General features: G+C 40.9%; 1 protein-coding gene and 1 long non-coding RNA gene across 8 annotated transcripts in view; one reads left to right on the forward strand and one right to left on the reverse strand.

Moving 5' to 3' along the window:
* The window catches only part of phf21aa (PHD finger protein 21Aa), a 332,304-nt gene that overhangs the window by 243,689 nt on the left and 71,652 nt on the right, over nucleotides 1-16,963 (forward strand). The gene's annotated exons all lie outside the window — the stretch shown is intronic.
* LOC144684723 (uncharacterized) lies at nucleotides 1,487-11,518 on the reverse strand. The gene is made up of 3 exons (XR_013577549.1): nucleotides 11,477-11,518; nucleotides 2,035-2,471; nucleotides 1,487-1,859 (listed from the first exon to the last, which is right to left on the reverse strand). It is a non-coding gene; the product is annotated as an uncharacterized LOC144684723 (long non-coding RNA).

Below are 16,963 nucleotides of genomic sequence, written 5' to 3' on the forward strand. Positions count from 1 at the left end.
GGGTGTGTAATTTTTATTGTCTAGGAAAATGTCAAATTGTATAGCCATACACCTTCAACAGCATTGGGGGCAGAATACTGCATTAAAATATTAAGAACTTTATTTAAACAGCTTATAATACAAAATGCTTAGTTATGAAAATGAGTGGTACTGTTCTCCAGTGGCTCAGTGAATTTACCCATCCAGACATCTCCGATTCTTATGTTGAGCTAGCTGACCTTAGCCAGGGAAATGACAAGGACTCCATCATTGTTGGCCTCAATGCCCCTGTGGCAAGAGGGTAAAAATAGTAATGGTCTTGATCATGATTGGATTCTTACTAGAATTTTGAATGTGTGAACATCAGGTAAACACAGATTAGGTTTGGTTGCGACCACCCATACGCACGCTCGCTCGCTTGTTTTCTCTTTCTCTCCTCCTTGTGGTGAATATTGCCTGACTCTCAAGTGTCAAATTCTTCAAAGGAATTTGGGCTACTTTGGAAAGTGGTGTGTTTGTCTTTATAAACACTGATTTATTTAGAGTCATCGGGTCATAACGGCACAGAAGGAGCTTATTCAGCCCGTTGAGTTCATGTTGGTTTTCTGTAGAGCACTCCCAGTCAGTCCCATTCCTTTGCTGTTCCTGTACCCTGCAAGTTTATTTCCAATCCAATTTCCTTTTGAAATTGTTGATAGGCTCTGCTTCCACCATCTTCATAGTTCCTCAAATACTAGTGAAGGAATGTTGGGTGTACCTCAGCTTGAGTTAGAAACTTGTTCCAATGCCATAAACTTATATTCAGGGTTGTCAATCTTTCTGAAGCTGTTGGTCAGCTTTCAATAAATTTCTAGGTTATTGTTCAGTGCAACTTTCCCCAGAAATTCTCGAATAGCTTTGATAACCTAATCATTTTCAATATTAACATGAGTTTTATAGTGAACTTTGAATGTTAGGGAAGATGGTGGCGTAGATTGGACAAGTAATCCAGAGACCACAGCTAATGTTCTGAGGACATGGGTTCAAACCCCACCACGGCAGCGGATGGAATTTGAATTTAGTTAATCTGGAACTATCTTCAGTTGTTGCCTACATGTGACTCCAGACCAATGTGGCTGACTCTTAACTGCCCTCTGAAATGACTTAAGGTCAGGGGCAACAAATGCTGGCCTTGTCAGCGACCTCCCATGTAAAGGATTTTTAAAAAGTCTTCTATCTAACCTCTTAAAAATTGCCAGTGTAGGGAATATATATTCACCTGGAGATGATAGTGCTACAACTTTGTTAATCTTGCGAAATGGTCAATTTTGATAGATGGTTGACAATAGTATGTTGCCTTTTAAAAAAAAATAAGAATTCCTCTTTAAAGCTGCTCAGACTATTCTGTATGCTAAATCATTTGTCAGCCAAGTGTGTGTACAGCTCCCAGGCTATGATGTGTTGTTAAAATGTTCAATAGTTTTAGTAATATGCAAAACATAAGCTAGTTTACAAAGTGACAGAAGTATTGAAAGTGTTGTAATGGCACCAAATCAAAGGGGAGATCCATTCTTTTTGTTCATCTACAAGCAAAGTGGCATCATCCAAACGTGGAATCATAAAAAACTGCCCCTTTAAGCTTTTTCAATCCTGCAATACATATGTGACATGATCTCCTGGAACCACGCTGCACTCAAACACTGCAGTCAATTTTTCATTCTGGATCCACACTATAACCCTTTCAATCCTTTACATCTGCACCCCACCCCCGCCTCCCACCACAAGCTTTTGTCACCAGTTCTTTTTCGCACCAAAAACTTTGATTAACTTGGTTCTTTCTATGTTGCAGTTTTTATCACCTACACCAGTCTTGAAAGTCAGGTTTATTTTCCCCTAGAGCACTCTAGTTAAGATATGGGTGGTCAATGAGTTTCAAACTCTTTCGAGTTATCAACAGTCACAGATTGCAACTCTTTCGAGTATAATCACAGTTCTTGGTTTTCCGGGAGTGGGACATGAACCCACAACCCTCTGATTCAAAGGCGAGGGTGCTATGAACTGAGCCACAGCTGACACCTCTAGTTAAGATATGCCATTAATCAAAGTCACGTTCAGGCCAAATTAACGTTGATGCCAGAAAATTTCTCCAGCACCAAACTGCTGCTGCAACCCCTCTTCATATGATTGCCTCCATCAAACAGCCTCCTTCAATGAAATAGTATGTTCATGATAAGCCTTCTGAGAATTTGAAGTCCCACAGAGTGGTCCCAGGTATTGCTTGACCCTCCTGAAGTAATGCAGGCCTCTAATCATTTTGATTTGAGCTCTGAAGAAATCTGCTTATCAAAAGACAGGTTTCGGCTTGGCAGCTGCAGTCATTGGGGCCCGGGTCTCTGTTCTTATTTTCTCCAATCAAATTCTCTTTTTGGTCAAAACTACAGCAGAAGCAGGGTTTCAAATGCTGGAAATATGGAAGAAAGTCGAAGTGCTGGAAGTGAACAGCAGGTCGTCAACTGTAAAGAGAAAAGATGGATAATTGTTTTGGTTATAGACTCTTGCTTCCAAAGGCACCTCTCATCCATGCCTCCATTAACTTTCAATTGTGAATGACCTCTAGAGGCGGCATCCTGTACTTGAAGGGCCTATCGTTATCCTCAGATGTTCCAGTACCTGTTCTTTGCAAAGTACTATCACAAAAACTGATGAGAATATAGCGTTTCATCAAAATGGTTAAATTCCAGACCTGTTTTCCTTGGATCAGGCCAGGGATGACCACCTATAAAATACATGTCATAACAGAATATCTTGTAACTTTCATGGTCACTTTCATGGAAAGTGTTGCAGGGGTATTATTCTCTGGTGGTTCTATTTTCACAATTGTCTGTTGATTTGTATGTATAATATGAGCTGTGCTGTGAGGAAAATAGTTTCAGCTTAATTGTATTCTAAGTCTCATATACATTTAATGGAAAGAGCAGGAAAAATGGGTTCACTGAGGTCACCATTAAGAATGATACAAAAACAAAATATTGCAGATGCTAGAAATCTGAAATAAAAACAAAATGCTGGAAATAATCAACTGGCCTGGCAGCATCTGTGGAGAGAGAAACAGTTAACTTTCAGGTTATGACCTTTCAACTGGACAAAGTTAGACATGTACAGGTTTCAAGTAGAAAAGAGCACCTCTGTAATAGGGTGGAAAGCAGGCAAAATTAAATGAAGAAAGGATGATGGTATAAGACAGAGATATGGGTTATGGAATCATTAAAAAAACAAAAGATAGGTCTAGAGGAGATGTTAACGGGAAAAGCATAATCATCACCAACAGCTGGCGTCTAATAAAAAGAGACCAGATGTTTTGAACTGAAATTGTTGAACTCAACATTTTTAGTTTTGAAGGCTGTAAGTTGTCTGAGAAATGTGAGATGCTGTTCCTTGAATTTATGTTGAGCTTCATTGAAAAAGCATAGGAGGCTGAGGTGGGAGTGGGCGCAGTCAGAATGGGAATGGGGAGGAGATGAGGCTAACAATTTCAAATCATAACCTCTGACCCCTTCTGCCTTATTTTTGGATGGCAACTGTTGGTGATGATTCTGCTTTTCTCATTTACACCTCCTCTAGACGCACCTTTTGATTCTATCCTTGTCCTGTTACTATCTCCTTGTGCCTTGCACCAACATACCTTCTGTTATTTAAGCCTGCCTTCCAACTATCACTTTGGCTCTTCCAAACCCACCCCACCACCCCTTTCCCTCCCTCTGTCTTTGGTTAAAACTTGTTGCATCTCTAACCTTGTCCATCTCTGACAAAAGGCCATTGGTCTGAAGTTTTAACTCTGTTTCTCTCCCTCTACAGATGCTGCCAGTTCTGGTAAGTGTTTCCAGCATTTTCTGTTTTAATATGTTAGGAACGATGTTTCTTGTTTTTCAGGCGTTATTATCTTGGAAATAGCAAGAAATTGTATTATCTTAACACGATAAATGTTACAATGATTTAGAGAAACATAGTTGTTAGATTCCCCTGTTGAGCAGTAAGTACAGAGTGTGATATTCTGGTGAGCCATAATAGGCCTGAAAGATCTCAAACAAAAACAGAATTACCTGGAAAAACTCAGCAGGTCTGGCAGCATCGGTGGAGAAGAAATCAGTTAACGTTTCGAGCCTTCACGGCCCTTCGGCAGAACTGAAGCATAGTTAGGAGAGGGGTGAAATATAAGCTGGTTTAAGGCGGGTGGGGGCGGGGGGGGGGGGAAGAGAGAAGTTGAGGGTGTGGTGATTGTGAAGATAAGCAAGCAGTGATAGGAGCAGATAATCAAAAGATGTCACAGACAAAAGGATCAAAGAGGTGTTGAAGGTGGTGATATTTGTCTAAGAAAAGTGCTAATTAAGAATGGAAGACAGGACACTCAAAGTACAGCTCTAGTGGGGGTGGGGTGGAAAAGACTAACAAGGTTTTAGTTTTAGATTTAAAAATAATGGAAATAGGTGGGGAAAGAAGAATCTATATAAATTATTGAAAAAAAAGGGGGGGCGGGGAAGAAACGGGGTGGGGATGGGGGGAGGGGGAGTTTAAGATCTAAAGTTGTTGAATTCAATATTCAGCCCGGAAGGCTGTAAAGTGCCTAGTCGGAAGATGAGGTGCTGTTCCTCCAGTTTGCGTTGGGTTTCACTGGAACAATGCAGCAAGCCAAGGACAGACATGTGGGCAAGAGAACAGGGTGGAGTGTTAAAATGGCAAGCGACAGGGAGGTTTGGGTCTTTCTTGTGGACAGACCGCAGGTGTTCTGCAAAACGGTCGCCCAGTTTGCGTTTGGTCTCTCCAATGTAGAGGAGACCGCATTGGGAGCAACGAATGCAGTAGACTAAGTTAGGGGAAATGCAAGTGAAATGCTGCTTCACTTGAAAGGAGTGTTTGGGCCCTTGGACGGTGAGGAGAGAGGAAGTGAAGGGGGGGTGAAGTGTTCTGGAAGATCTCAAGCTCACTCTCAGCCAGAGCAGAAATTGGGGTGCGATAGTTGGCCTCAGCATTCCTGACACTGGGAGGGGGAAATAAGCTAGCATTTCTGTTTAGTGTCTAGTGACTCCAGCTGTACAATTTGCATGCATGGATGTCTGGTAAGCACGTGATTAGCACAAACAGTGGTGCCCATTTTTTCCCTTAAATGGTTGAATAGCTTGACCGTACTGTTTAAATTCACTCATAATGACTTATTGGGAAAGTACCTCAGGGAAGTCATAGAGTCAGAGCATAAATATTTCAAGGGAAGGGTATGAAATGATATTTTTTTTAAAATAAGGCAATAGTTAGATTTTTAGTTTTGTGTACAATGTTAGAGTTTGAGGCTGAAGAAGTTTAAAAATGTTTTTAATCCAGTTCCAGGCGATATACAGAGAATGACCCTGAACTACTATCCCACAAATTAATTTTTTCTCTCCACACCACTCTGCAGAAATAGCCAGGTTCTTTTAATGTCGATAACACCGGCTGATAACAAATGAAAATTGCTGCATAAACAATTTTTGCCATTCCATTTTGTGGCACATTGACCAATGAGTTTATTAATCTATCCTTTAAAACATTAAGGGCTTGAGTCTGATTTATCAAAGGTTTTTATTAGTCAATGAGTTCTTATACTTGTAAAAATATGATCAATCAAATCAATCATCTGCTACAAAATTGATTTGTTTAAACTGTAACCATCCATTCAGAAGTATTGTACAGTTAAAGAGGAAGATCCCACCTACATGAGAAATTATAACTTCAATGTGAAAAGTGTGTTTTGAGTGAATTAATTATGCAGCATTGTCAGAACTTAACTGGAAATTTTCCCTGCCACAAAAATTGAAATGTTTCATTATTTTGGAGCCGGGTGGTGGGGAGGAGGTGTGTGGTAAGGCATCAGCCTCTTGCTGGAAATATTATTTTCTAATTAGTAGTTGATTTCAACAGGAAGTATATTTTTAATTAACTGCTGAATTTGCTTGGTGTAATTTTAGCATTGGGAAATGATGGTAAAACTCCAGTTAGTTTACTGTTCAAAACTTGATTGTTAGTAAAATTTTGAGGGGTACATTTTAATACCTAAAATATATTGATATGAAAATGAAATAGCTGCAAGTCATAAATAATTGATTTGGTCAATTAAACATGCTATTACTCATACAAAATCCTTTTTTAAATGCAATATTAGAAATTACAATTACATGAATTGTGCATCTGCTCCAAGTGTTTAGTACATACTGTTCTAAAATGTGATACAAAATGTTTTAATGGTACTTGGAGTATGTTCTGTAATGTTTTTGAATGCATCTATGAAAGGTGTATTTCACTCTTGTTCAATACAACAATTATAATTTGTTGTCTAATTTTCTGCACGGTAGTATGTGGGATAATGAAGTGGGTGGACTTTGGCAGAGGGGGAAAACACATATTTGGATCTTGTTTCGTTGTGAAAGGTCTGAGGAATACTCTGGTACAAAATTTCAACACTCGGAGTCCAGATGCAATATTCAAGTGGTTCCTTTATTACGCATGCGGGGAGCAAACACTGGGCAATCCAGGTGCTTCTCCACCGAGGTTTCAAATGAGCAGAGTTTATATATCTCATACTATCAGTTACAACTTAATGGTATTCATTAGACAAAGGCCACAGCACAATGACCCCCACCCCGGTGGGCTGATAATTGTGTTCCTGTACAGTAATTACAGTGCAGAGACTGGGCATTGTCTTTTTTGAAGATAGCTATCAGACGGTGCGAAATGGCCTTCCCCATTTCTTGATTGAGTTATCCCGTGTCCCCGCCCGTGTGTCTCCCATCTCCTAATTGCAAATTTACAGCTGAGCCCATTGTACAAGTTTATAGCTTTCATGTAAGGCTGCAACTGTTTGTGTATGCTTTGGTGCCTTAGCTGCTGGTCCTGGCTAGTACTTTAAAATAAATCCAAATTTTCTGTACCTTCAGTTGAAACAGCTAGTTCTACTATAATTTGATAACACTGTCCATGGTTCAGTTCACAAATTTGGAGATGACTTGAATTTTCAAATTTATGAGAATCACAAAGCTGATAAAATACCTGTCAGAAGTACTTGAATTTTGTGTTTGGAAAGTTTGTGTTTGGAAGTGTTGTCTCTATTGTAATCTAGTTGATATTCACCATCTGCCATGTTCTGTCTGTATTAAGCACTGACAGAAAGGAAGCATGAAAATAGCACCTTTTGCTGATTGCCAAGGCTTTGAGTTGCTAAGATTTGTAATATGGAATCAATCTACTGAAAGGAAAGCAATTTAACGTATAAATCATGAAGCCTAACCAGAATGCAATAGGAATGTGCTCAGGTTAGGGGCAAATATAGATCTAAACTTTTTAGTAAATGCTGGCACTCAGCAAATTAACTATAAAATCTAGTCATTAGAACTCTTCCTGTTTTAGACACCTGGGGCTGGAATTTGGTGGGTGGGACCTGGGTGCAGATGCCCCATCCCTGTTTCCAACAGATCCCATTTTTATTGGTTGGGGAAAGGGGTGTTGGGGCATGAATCTCAAACTGAACTCAGCAGGGCCATTTGAAATCAGTGCTGAGTTCAAACAGACCCCATTTTTGCTGTTGCAAGGGCCTTGACCTGCAGTGTGGGAGTCATGAATTGACGGAGGAGACTCTTGAAGTCATCTCCATTAATTCAAAATTCAAGTAATTCTGACAAGTATTAAATCAGCTTTGTGATTCTCATAAATCTGAAGTTATTTAAATCCCCAGCCCTTTAAAAACAAAAGAAAACTAGGGTGAAGCTGTCAGAATTTAAAAAAAAGTGTTGTTGGAGTGCATTGATTATTGGGCCATATGGTGTAGCTTGGAAAAAATTGCTATCTGATCCTGCGGTTTCAATAGAATTCATTGTTGACATTTCCCAGCAGCTGTTATTACAGCTGAGCCCATTAGGCATGTTTAGTTGAGTTTCAAAATCTCTGAAAGCACTCAAATCAGTAGGGGTGGGTGGGTTCATGTTTGATTGACAGTTGAATAGAAGTTTGTTTTTATAACAGATTGTCTATTTGAGGGGGTTTAAAACCTTTGGATTTCACAAATGAGATTTTTTTTTAAAGTTTCAAGTGTGTGTAAGTGAGAATTCTATTAGATTGTTACAAGTTTAATTTTTTTTTTCATTTCCACATGGCTCCTGAAGTCTGCCTATTGTAGATACTGGGTGAGTGGCTATGGAGGTGGCATGGGGAGCATGAAGTGCTATGAGGGTGTGGGTGGGCAAGGGTTGGAAAGCCCAACAGCCTTTCATAAAATTGGGATGAAGTCGGAGAACCAAGGCAGACATTCTAACCTGCACTCGCCTGCCTCCGTAGCCGCCCAACTCAATTATGCCCCTTTCCCCCTCCCACCACCACCCCTCCAGCAAAAATCCTATGTGGCGCAGTCTTTTATATTGAGATGGGTGTGCCATGTCGGGAAACTTCCTGACTTGAACTACCGCCTCAGTAGCAAAAACCTAGCCCCTGTTGCCAGCATCTGGCACACACACTCAGCTATAATACCAAATGCAATCTATTCAACGTTGGCAGTGTACCTCAATACCAATTTCAGAGGAACAGCTGTTAATTAACCTGTGCAATTTTTTCCATCTTGCACACTAGCTATCCTAGTGTTTTTAGGGCAGAATGCCAGTTTATGCCAAATAATGAACAATCTTGTGCTATGGGCCCAATACAGTGGGTTCTGGATTGTCTAGCCAAACTCATTTAATCTAAGATTCTTGCAGAATGTGGAGATAGACGTTTAATGTTCCTGGATTTGATTCAAACCCTGATGCAAAATCTGAAAATGAAATGACTCTTAAACTGTGTGCTCCGAGTGTATCTGAAACAACATTTGCTTTCTACTGTGCTCTCTAACTCACTTCAATATGTAAGTAGTTGGTTGCATTGTGCAGAGTGCTTAAAATTGTTGGGGTTCCCCTTTTCCCTTAGAGAGCCTCCCCAAGTTCGTAACAACAGATTCATATGGCTTGAACAGAATGACCATCGGAACCAGTTTCTTACAATTCACAATGGCTTTATTGAATCACCCACAACCCCACAGCACAAAACCCCAAAAATTAAAACAACCCGTCCCCAGTACCCGACACGAAGTCACCACGACTTGGGCTTAAACTTACAAAAATGCTAACTCCACACGGAGTCCCTGCGACTCGATTTAAACTTACAAAAAAAAAGGCAAAACACCATGTCTTATCCTGAAACCTTAAAAAAAAAACCCTCAGACCAATATTGCCAAGTTATGGCTGAAACAAGTTACCAATTACCAACAAAAAACACCAAATCCTTGCCCCAAACCTTCACAAAACTCTCAGATCAATATCGCTACGCTTTGACTGAAAGTTACGACCCCCAACATGGCTGGTCTGGCCGGTGTTGAATGTAGGCCTGAGTCAAGGGTGACCAGCCCTTATCCTTCTTCCAACCACAACCCAGATTCTCAGATGTGCTCTTATTTTATAATAATTTAACTCAGAGATGTCAAACATATTTCCTGTTGTTCCAATATCCATTTAGTTGGTTCCACGCAAAATCCAGACAAAAGTCATCAGCTCCTGCTAGTTGAAACAATACGGGGTTTTTCATGGAAGATGCATCCAGACAAATATTATCAGTTCTCATTGTATGAGCAATTCTCCTGCTGTTTGAGGTGACACATTAATATCACCCTGACTCCAATGAGGGTTTGAATGACCCTATTTCCAGTACTATTGTCTGTGGTGCAGACCTTAGTTGCATAATTCCTTGAGTGTATTGTATTGATGATATGTCCTTTATGCCATTATATTGGGTAATCGTACTTCTTGACTGCATGAGTCAATGGCAGGTAACGGCATTTCCCTGGTACCATGTTCCCTGATAGTAGTGAATCAATGCCCAAAACTTTTTTTTTAACTAAATGTCTGAATTAACCCCTTGCTGCCCAGCCCTGTACTGCTGACTGCAGCTTGGCTTTTGTAATTTATAGTTCCGATCATGGGGTCAAAACATGTCCTTGGGTTTCAAGTTATATTCTGTAAATTTCCCAGTTGGAGGGGATTCCGATCCTACAAAAATAACGCCAAGGCTAGAGGGTTTAACGCTCTACTGATTGCATAATGCTGCCATCTTGCTTAATTTAATATTCCTGATATTGTGAAGTTGTAAACATTTTGGGGATGCTAATATATATCTACTTTGAGAGATGATATCTCCAATATAACATTTGTGGTATCCGTTCTTCTTTAGATGATTCCTCTACATCATGCATATATCAGTGCATATTACTTTAGGTACATGCCCATCAATTGTTGTGTGAAGCATTTATTGAAATTACAATATAAACTTAGAGTTTTTCTAGTCTGGGAAAAATCTTCCACTGAGCTATGTAAATAATTGTTTATACACATTGTTATTAGCATATATTGTTAGGAACTAGAGATAGTTTAAGTATTTCTGTATTTGTGTGTCAAGAAAGGGGGGAACTTAAGTTTTAGTTTCACTTTAAAAGATGCCTACTTTTTAATAAGGTTTTATGACAGTTGAAGGGAAGTTAAAGCAAACACAAGGTAGGAAAAATCTTCTGTTGCCTAGCAACAGGGGTCCAGAGAGAGGGTCCCACTGACACAGGAACCGAAAGCAGTTTGAGTTCAGTTAGTGATTATGTTCTCAGGTGGAGGAGGCAGTTTAAGTCTCTAGCTAGCTGGACATACAGCAGATTGCTGAGGAAAATAAGTCTAAGAATCAGATGAGTTGCTCTAAAGTTAAAATAACAGTGAATGTTGAGTGAGTTCTAGATCTCAAGGGGCATATCAAGTTGTCAGCAGTCTGCTGGGTGAGGGAACTGCAGGGAGCAGGTCCTAAAGGAAAAAGAGAAAGGTCCCAAAAAGCCTTTTAAGTCAAAGGACATGGACAGGAATCTGGAACAAGACACTGTTCAGTGGAAGTGAAAACAAGACTTATGTTTAGGAACAGAAAGCTGAGGGAAGCAGACTCAAGGCAAATTAGGCTTGCTAGAAACCACAAGATTCGAGGAGACAGCCGAAAGGTTGGTGACTCCTTACAATGGGCACGTGAAGCAGTGATGTTCTGTTGGCATGGCTGAGCATTTGAGAGAGTGCTTGGAAGGCAAAGCTTGAATGCACATAGCGATCCAGGGGAGAGGAGCACCGGAAGAAAAATTTGAAACCCTGGAGCTGGACCTTTGTCGAAGGCGTCCATAAGAGAGTGTCAATTGGGAGAAGCTTCCAAAGCAGGTTCTTTGAGAGTGGAGGTTGGAAAGATGGAGTTCAAGTGAGACCGGTTGTTTCATGGTGTGACAAGCGTTTGGGGGGAGTTGATGAGAGATCCATAGGATCTGTTTGGGGTGGCATCTCTTACTTGGTTTCAGAGCGTGGTGTGTCTGACCACAGGTCACCTATTGGTTTACATGGACTGTGTACTTACTGTCAACATTAGAGTATAAGATAGCTTTTGTACCTTGTGTTATACTTACAAATCTGTACACGGCTGTAAAGGTAAAGTTGTGGGTGAAGGAGTATTGTAATATGGTTAGTCTTTTCATGTTTAATAAATGTTTTATTCTTTAGTTAGAAGTTCATCAGATGACTCTGGTGACTCTGTTCAGGAGCCACTCTCCACGTTTCTAAACAAACAAATAAAAGTTAGGATCTATCAAGGTGGGTTCCACCCTGGGACCTGGCTTGTCCAGTAGTAACATCATAACATCAGCTGGGATCATAACAATATGCATGCATTATGTAGAGTATCAAATAGCTGTGGTTGAGTGCATTCAAAGACAGTCTTTGCAGCATATACAGCAAGCTGCCATTTTTAGTTAGCACCTATTTCTGAAGATAGAAATTGGGCTATGACGATTGAAGAAAGAATCCCATAGCTCTTTTTGCTGCTCAAATCCAAAGCATAGTTTACAGTATTGACTGCATACCTAGACCTTTCCCTAATGGTTTTCAGCGGGGAAGGAAATACCTGTTGCTGATACTTAAAGCATCTTTATTTTATGAAATTGAGGAATCCTCTTGACTCCATATCTTAATGGTTTTGGACGAAGGCTGTGTTTTTCTTTGTAACATCGTGATTCTTCTTCGAAACCATGTTCAAATAGCTTAAATGCTCATGTCACAGCTCGTATTTGAATAATAGCCACGAATGCAAAGTAATAGTCTAAACGGTGTCTCTGAAACCATACACCAGAAAGGAGTATTTCAGGGAAGGGGAGAAAATTGATGAGAATAATGACACATCTAGTAAAATTAATTTAACAACATCTAGCAGTAACACTCAAACCAGTTGGATCTACCTTGACCACTAGCCATGATTTAATTGAATTTTATAGCACAGAATTGTACAGCCTTTGTTCTATAAATCAGAGTGCAAAAATGCAGCTACATTTCACTTAAATGAATTTTTTGAACTAAGTTTCACTTAATCCAAAATTTGATGCGGTTAGAGCAAGTTATTTAGTTATTGTTCACTGAATAAAGAGTTTTAATGGAAAGACAGAAATGAAATGCACTGTTATGTCCTGATTTATTTGAAAATGGGTGTTTTAATCATATTAAGAATGAATTTACATTCTTCATTAAATCTTTAAGATTTTTGATTTTATACAAAAGTCAAGAATGGCATATTAATTATGATACAGGACTGGTAACCCAAAGACCTGACATAATGCTCTGGCGACATGGGTTTGGCAGCTAGGGAATTTAAATTCAAATTAACCTGGAATCAAAAATTAGTTGAAGTAACGGTGACTCTGAAACTACCGATGCGACATAAAAACCCACCTGGATCACTATTGCCCTTTTAAGGAAGGAAATCTACCATCCTTACCTGGTGTGGCCTACATGTGACTCCAGACCCACAGCACTGTGGACCTTGGCAAACCTCAAGATACCAGATGTATTTTTGGGTAGGCACTTCAAAATCCATCACCAAGAGCTGCTCGGTAGCACAGCTGCTGGCTGAAGGATGTAACTGCTGGTCTGGGCCTGCATCAGGTGATGAGAAAACCAACATGAGGAAAAAATCTCCTTGAACTCAATCTCGCCAATCTACTTGTTGCAGATGTATCTGTCCATGACGGTAGTGATAGGAATGACAATCGTATAATCCTTGTGGAGACGAAATCCTGCCTTCACGCTGAGGGTACCCTCCATAAAGTTGTATGGCTCTACCACTCTGCTAAATGGGGTAGATTCAGAACAGATCCAGCAGGTCTAGGCTGGGCATCTATGTGGCGTTGTGGGCCATCAGTAGGAACAGATATGTATTCAACCACAATCAACACCTTGTGGCCTGGCATATCCCTCATTCTACCATTACAATCAAGCCAGGGCACCAACCCTGGTTCCAATGAAGAGTGTAGGAGAACATGCCAGGAGCAGCACCCAGCAAATCTAAAAATAAGGTGCCAACCTGGCGAAACTACAACAGAGGACTTGCATGCAACAATGGAAGGAGCATCCTATAGACAGAACTGGAAATGCCTCTAACCAAGCTATTCCAGGACAGTTGGAGCAATGGTGTCTACCTGCCAAATTGGAAATTTGCCTGAGTAGACCTTGTCCACAAAAAGGACAACTCCAATCTGGACAATTACCGTCCCATAAATGGAAGGTGTCACCAACATTGCTACCAAGCAGCTCTTTGTCATCAGTATCCTGCTCAGTGATGCCCAGTTATTACAGCCTTGTCCAAAATGGACAAAAGAGTGGAATTCTAGAGGTGAGGTGAGAGTAACTGCCCTTGACATCAAAGCAGCATTTGATTAAGTATGGCTCAAGGAGCCCAAGTCAAATTAAAGTAAATGGAAATCAAGGGAAAAGCTCTCCCCTCCACTCACTGGAGTCATACCTATCCCAAAGGAAGGTGGTTGAGATTGTTGGAGGCCAGTCATCTCAGCCCCAGCATATTGCTGCAAGCATTCCTCAGGGCAGTGCCCTAGGCCCAGCCATCTTCAGCTGCTTCATCAATGACCTTCCCTCAACCATAAAGTCAGAAATGGATATAATCTGTGTTCAATTCCATTCGTAACTCCTCAGATACCAAAACCATCTGTGCCTGCAAGCAGCAAGACCTGGACAACATTCAGATTTGGGCATATAAGTGGCATATAACATTTCTGCTACAAGTACCAGGCAATGACCATCTCCAACAAGTGAGAATGTGACCACCTCCCCTTTGCATTACCATTGCTGAATTTTCCCACCATCAGCATCCTGGTAGTCACCAATGACTAGGCACTTAACTTGACCAGCCATATTTTATTTTAATTCTTTCATGGAATATGGGCATTGCTAACTAGGCCCATTCCTAATTACCCCTGAGAAGGTGGTGAGCTGCAGTATGGGTAGGTACACCCATTATGCTGTTAGGAAGGGAATTCCAGGATTTTGACCCAGTGACGGTGGAGGAACAGCGATATAGTTCCAAGTCAGGAGGGTGAGTGGCTTGGAGGGGAGCTTGCAGGTGGTGGAGTTCCCATGCGTCTGTTGTCTTTGTCCTTCTAGGTGGTAGAGGTCGTGGGTTTGGCAGGTGTAGTTGAAAGAGCCTTGGTATGTTCCTGCAGTGCATCTTGTATATGGCACACACTGCTGCTACTGTGTGCCGGTGGTGGAGGGAGTGAATATTGAAGTTGGTGGATGGGTTGCCAATCAAGCGGGCTGCTTTGTCCTGTATGGTGTTGAAGCTGCACTCATCCAGGTAAGTGGAGGGCATTCTATCACACTCCAGACTTGTGCCTTGCAGATGGAGGACAGGCTTTGGGGAGTCAGGTGCGAATAACTCATTTCTGAATTCACGGCCTCTCACCTGCTCTTGTAGCCACACATTTATATGGCTGGTCCAGTTCAGTTTCTGGTCAATGGTAACCCCCAGGATGTAGATAATGGGGGATTCAGCAATGATAATGCTATTGAATGTCAAGGGCAGGTGGTTAGGTTCTCTCTTGTTGGAGATGGTCACCGCCTGGCACTAGTGTGCCATGAATCTAACTTACCATTTATCAACCGAAGCCTAAATGTTGTCCAGGTCTTGCTGCACATGGACATGGGCTACTTCAATATCTGAGCAATCGCAAATGCAGAACATTGTGCTGTCATCAGTGAACATTCCTGCATCTGATCTTATGATGGAGGGAAGGCCACTGATGAAGCAGCTGAAGATGGTTGAGCCTAGGACACTACCCTGAGGAGCTCCTGCAGTGATGCCCTGGGAGTGAGGTGATTGACCTCCAACAACCACAACCATCTTCCTTTGTGCTATGTATGACTCCAACCAGTGGAAAGTTTTCCCCCTGATTCCCATTGATTACATTTTTGCTAGGGTTCCTTGATGCCACATAAATACTGTGGATACAAGAAGAGGTCAAAGATTGGGAATTCTGCCTGTCCAGGGCATGTGTCAGGAATGTGCTTGAATCGTCCCACTTACCCTGAGTGTAGCACCAACAACACTGAAGAAACGCAAGACTATCCAGGACAAAGCCCACTTGATTAGACCTCATCCACCATCTTAAACATTCACCCCCTCTATCACCAGTGCACAGTGGTGTACCATATGCAAGATGCACAGCAGCAACTTGACTTTGGCACCTTCCAAATTTGTGTTGACCCCCAACTAGAAGAGCAAGGGCAGCAGGCATTTTGAAACACCACCAAGCTCCACTCCAAACCACACACTCCCTTCCTAACAGCACTATAGGTATACCAGCAGCACATGGACTGCAGCAGTTCAAGAAGGCAGCTCGCCACCATCTTTTTTTCAGGGGCAACTAGAGATGTACAATAACCTTGCCAGTGGTGCCCAAATCTCATGAACAAATAGAAAAAATGCCCTCGTGCTGTAAAAGGGAAAACTTCTTGTTTTTCTGGATCAACTGGAAAAATAGCATAGGATGAAATAAAATGGCTGAAAAGCTGTCTTCACCTGTGGTCTTGTACATGAGCATTTAGCTCATTTTGAAAGTGAAAGGTGTTCTGTTGGCTGTATGTATTATGTTTCCTGCCATTCACAACTCTGAGCATGTACAGAAATTCTGGTAGTTATTTCTGCAGGTAAATGATTGGAAATTGCTGAGATGGGTTAGAAATTGCTGAGATGGGTTAAAAGTGAGTGAGTAAATGAGGTATATTTCACTCATTTTGAATTTTATAGCTAGGTATTATTAGATTTTACCAGTGTGTCATCTCCAGCTGTGTTTTTAAATACAGCCGTTTCTATTATAACTGTTTCAGTTGCAGTACATTAGAGCGGCATTAGTGTTGCAAATTTGTTCCTATCATTCATAACATGCATTCCTAACTGGAAAGTGATGCTCAAGGACAAGTACTTTCTCAGAAAGTGGGGCTATGACAAAAGATAGGCATTTCTGTTAAATGATTGCGTTTGGATTATTTCCAGCTGGACACAAAACACATGGCATGCATCAGTTACAGCTAGGCACTTTTACAAGTTCCAGAAGTTATGGCCTGATGTGTTAAAAGCATGGTATACAGGTTTACCTGCTTGGTACCTGATCATTGTGAATTGAATTACTCTTGTACTGAGATGGCCACTGTCATGGGATGGGGACCTATCTTGCATATCATTTAGAGTTGAAACTGAACACTTGATTAAACATGCATGTTCCCACAGTTGTAAGTGAGGTAAATTGCATATAGGCAAAAGAAAGTATAAAAGAGTTAAATGCAGCAATTTCTTGCAAGGTATCATGTAGGGCTGTTTACAGTATATTTGGCAGCTGTATTTGTGGGGCAAATGCTGTTTTGAATCCTGTGAATTTTTGTTCATCTAAATCTAGTTGAGGAAAATAATTTTTAATTCTTTTTATTTTGGGATTTTGTCTTGGCTGTATTGCATAAAAGTTGCACTCTATTTAAGGCTAATCAGAAAGACATGCAAGAAATGACCAACCATGTATCGAGGTGCAGTTTTACCCTGAGGGTTAATACAGGAAAAT

This window comes from Cetorhinus maximus, chromosome 9 (genome assembly GCF_964194155.1).
Source record: "Cetorhinus maximus chromosome 9, sCetMax3.hap1.1, whole genome shotgun sequence".
NCBI lineage: Eukaryota > Metazoa > Chordata > Chondrichthyes > Lamniformes > Cetorhinidae > Cetorhinus > Cetorhinus maximus.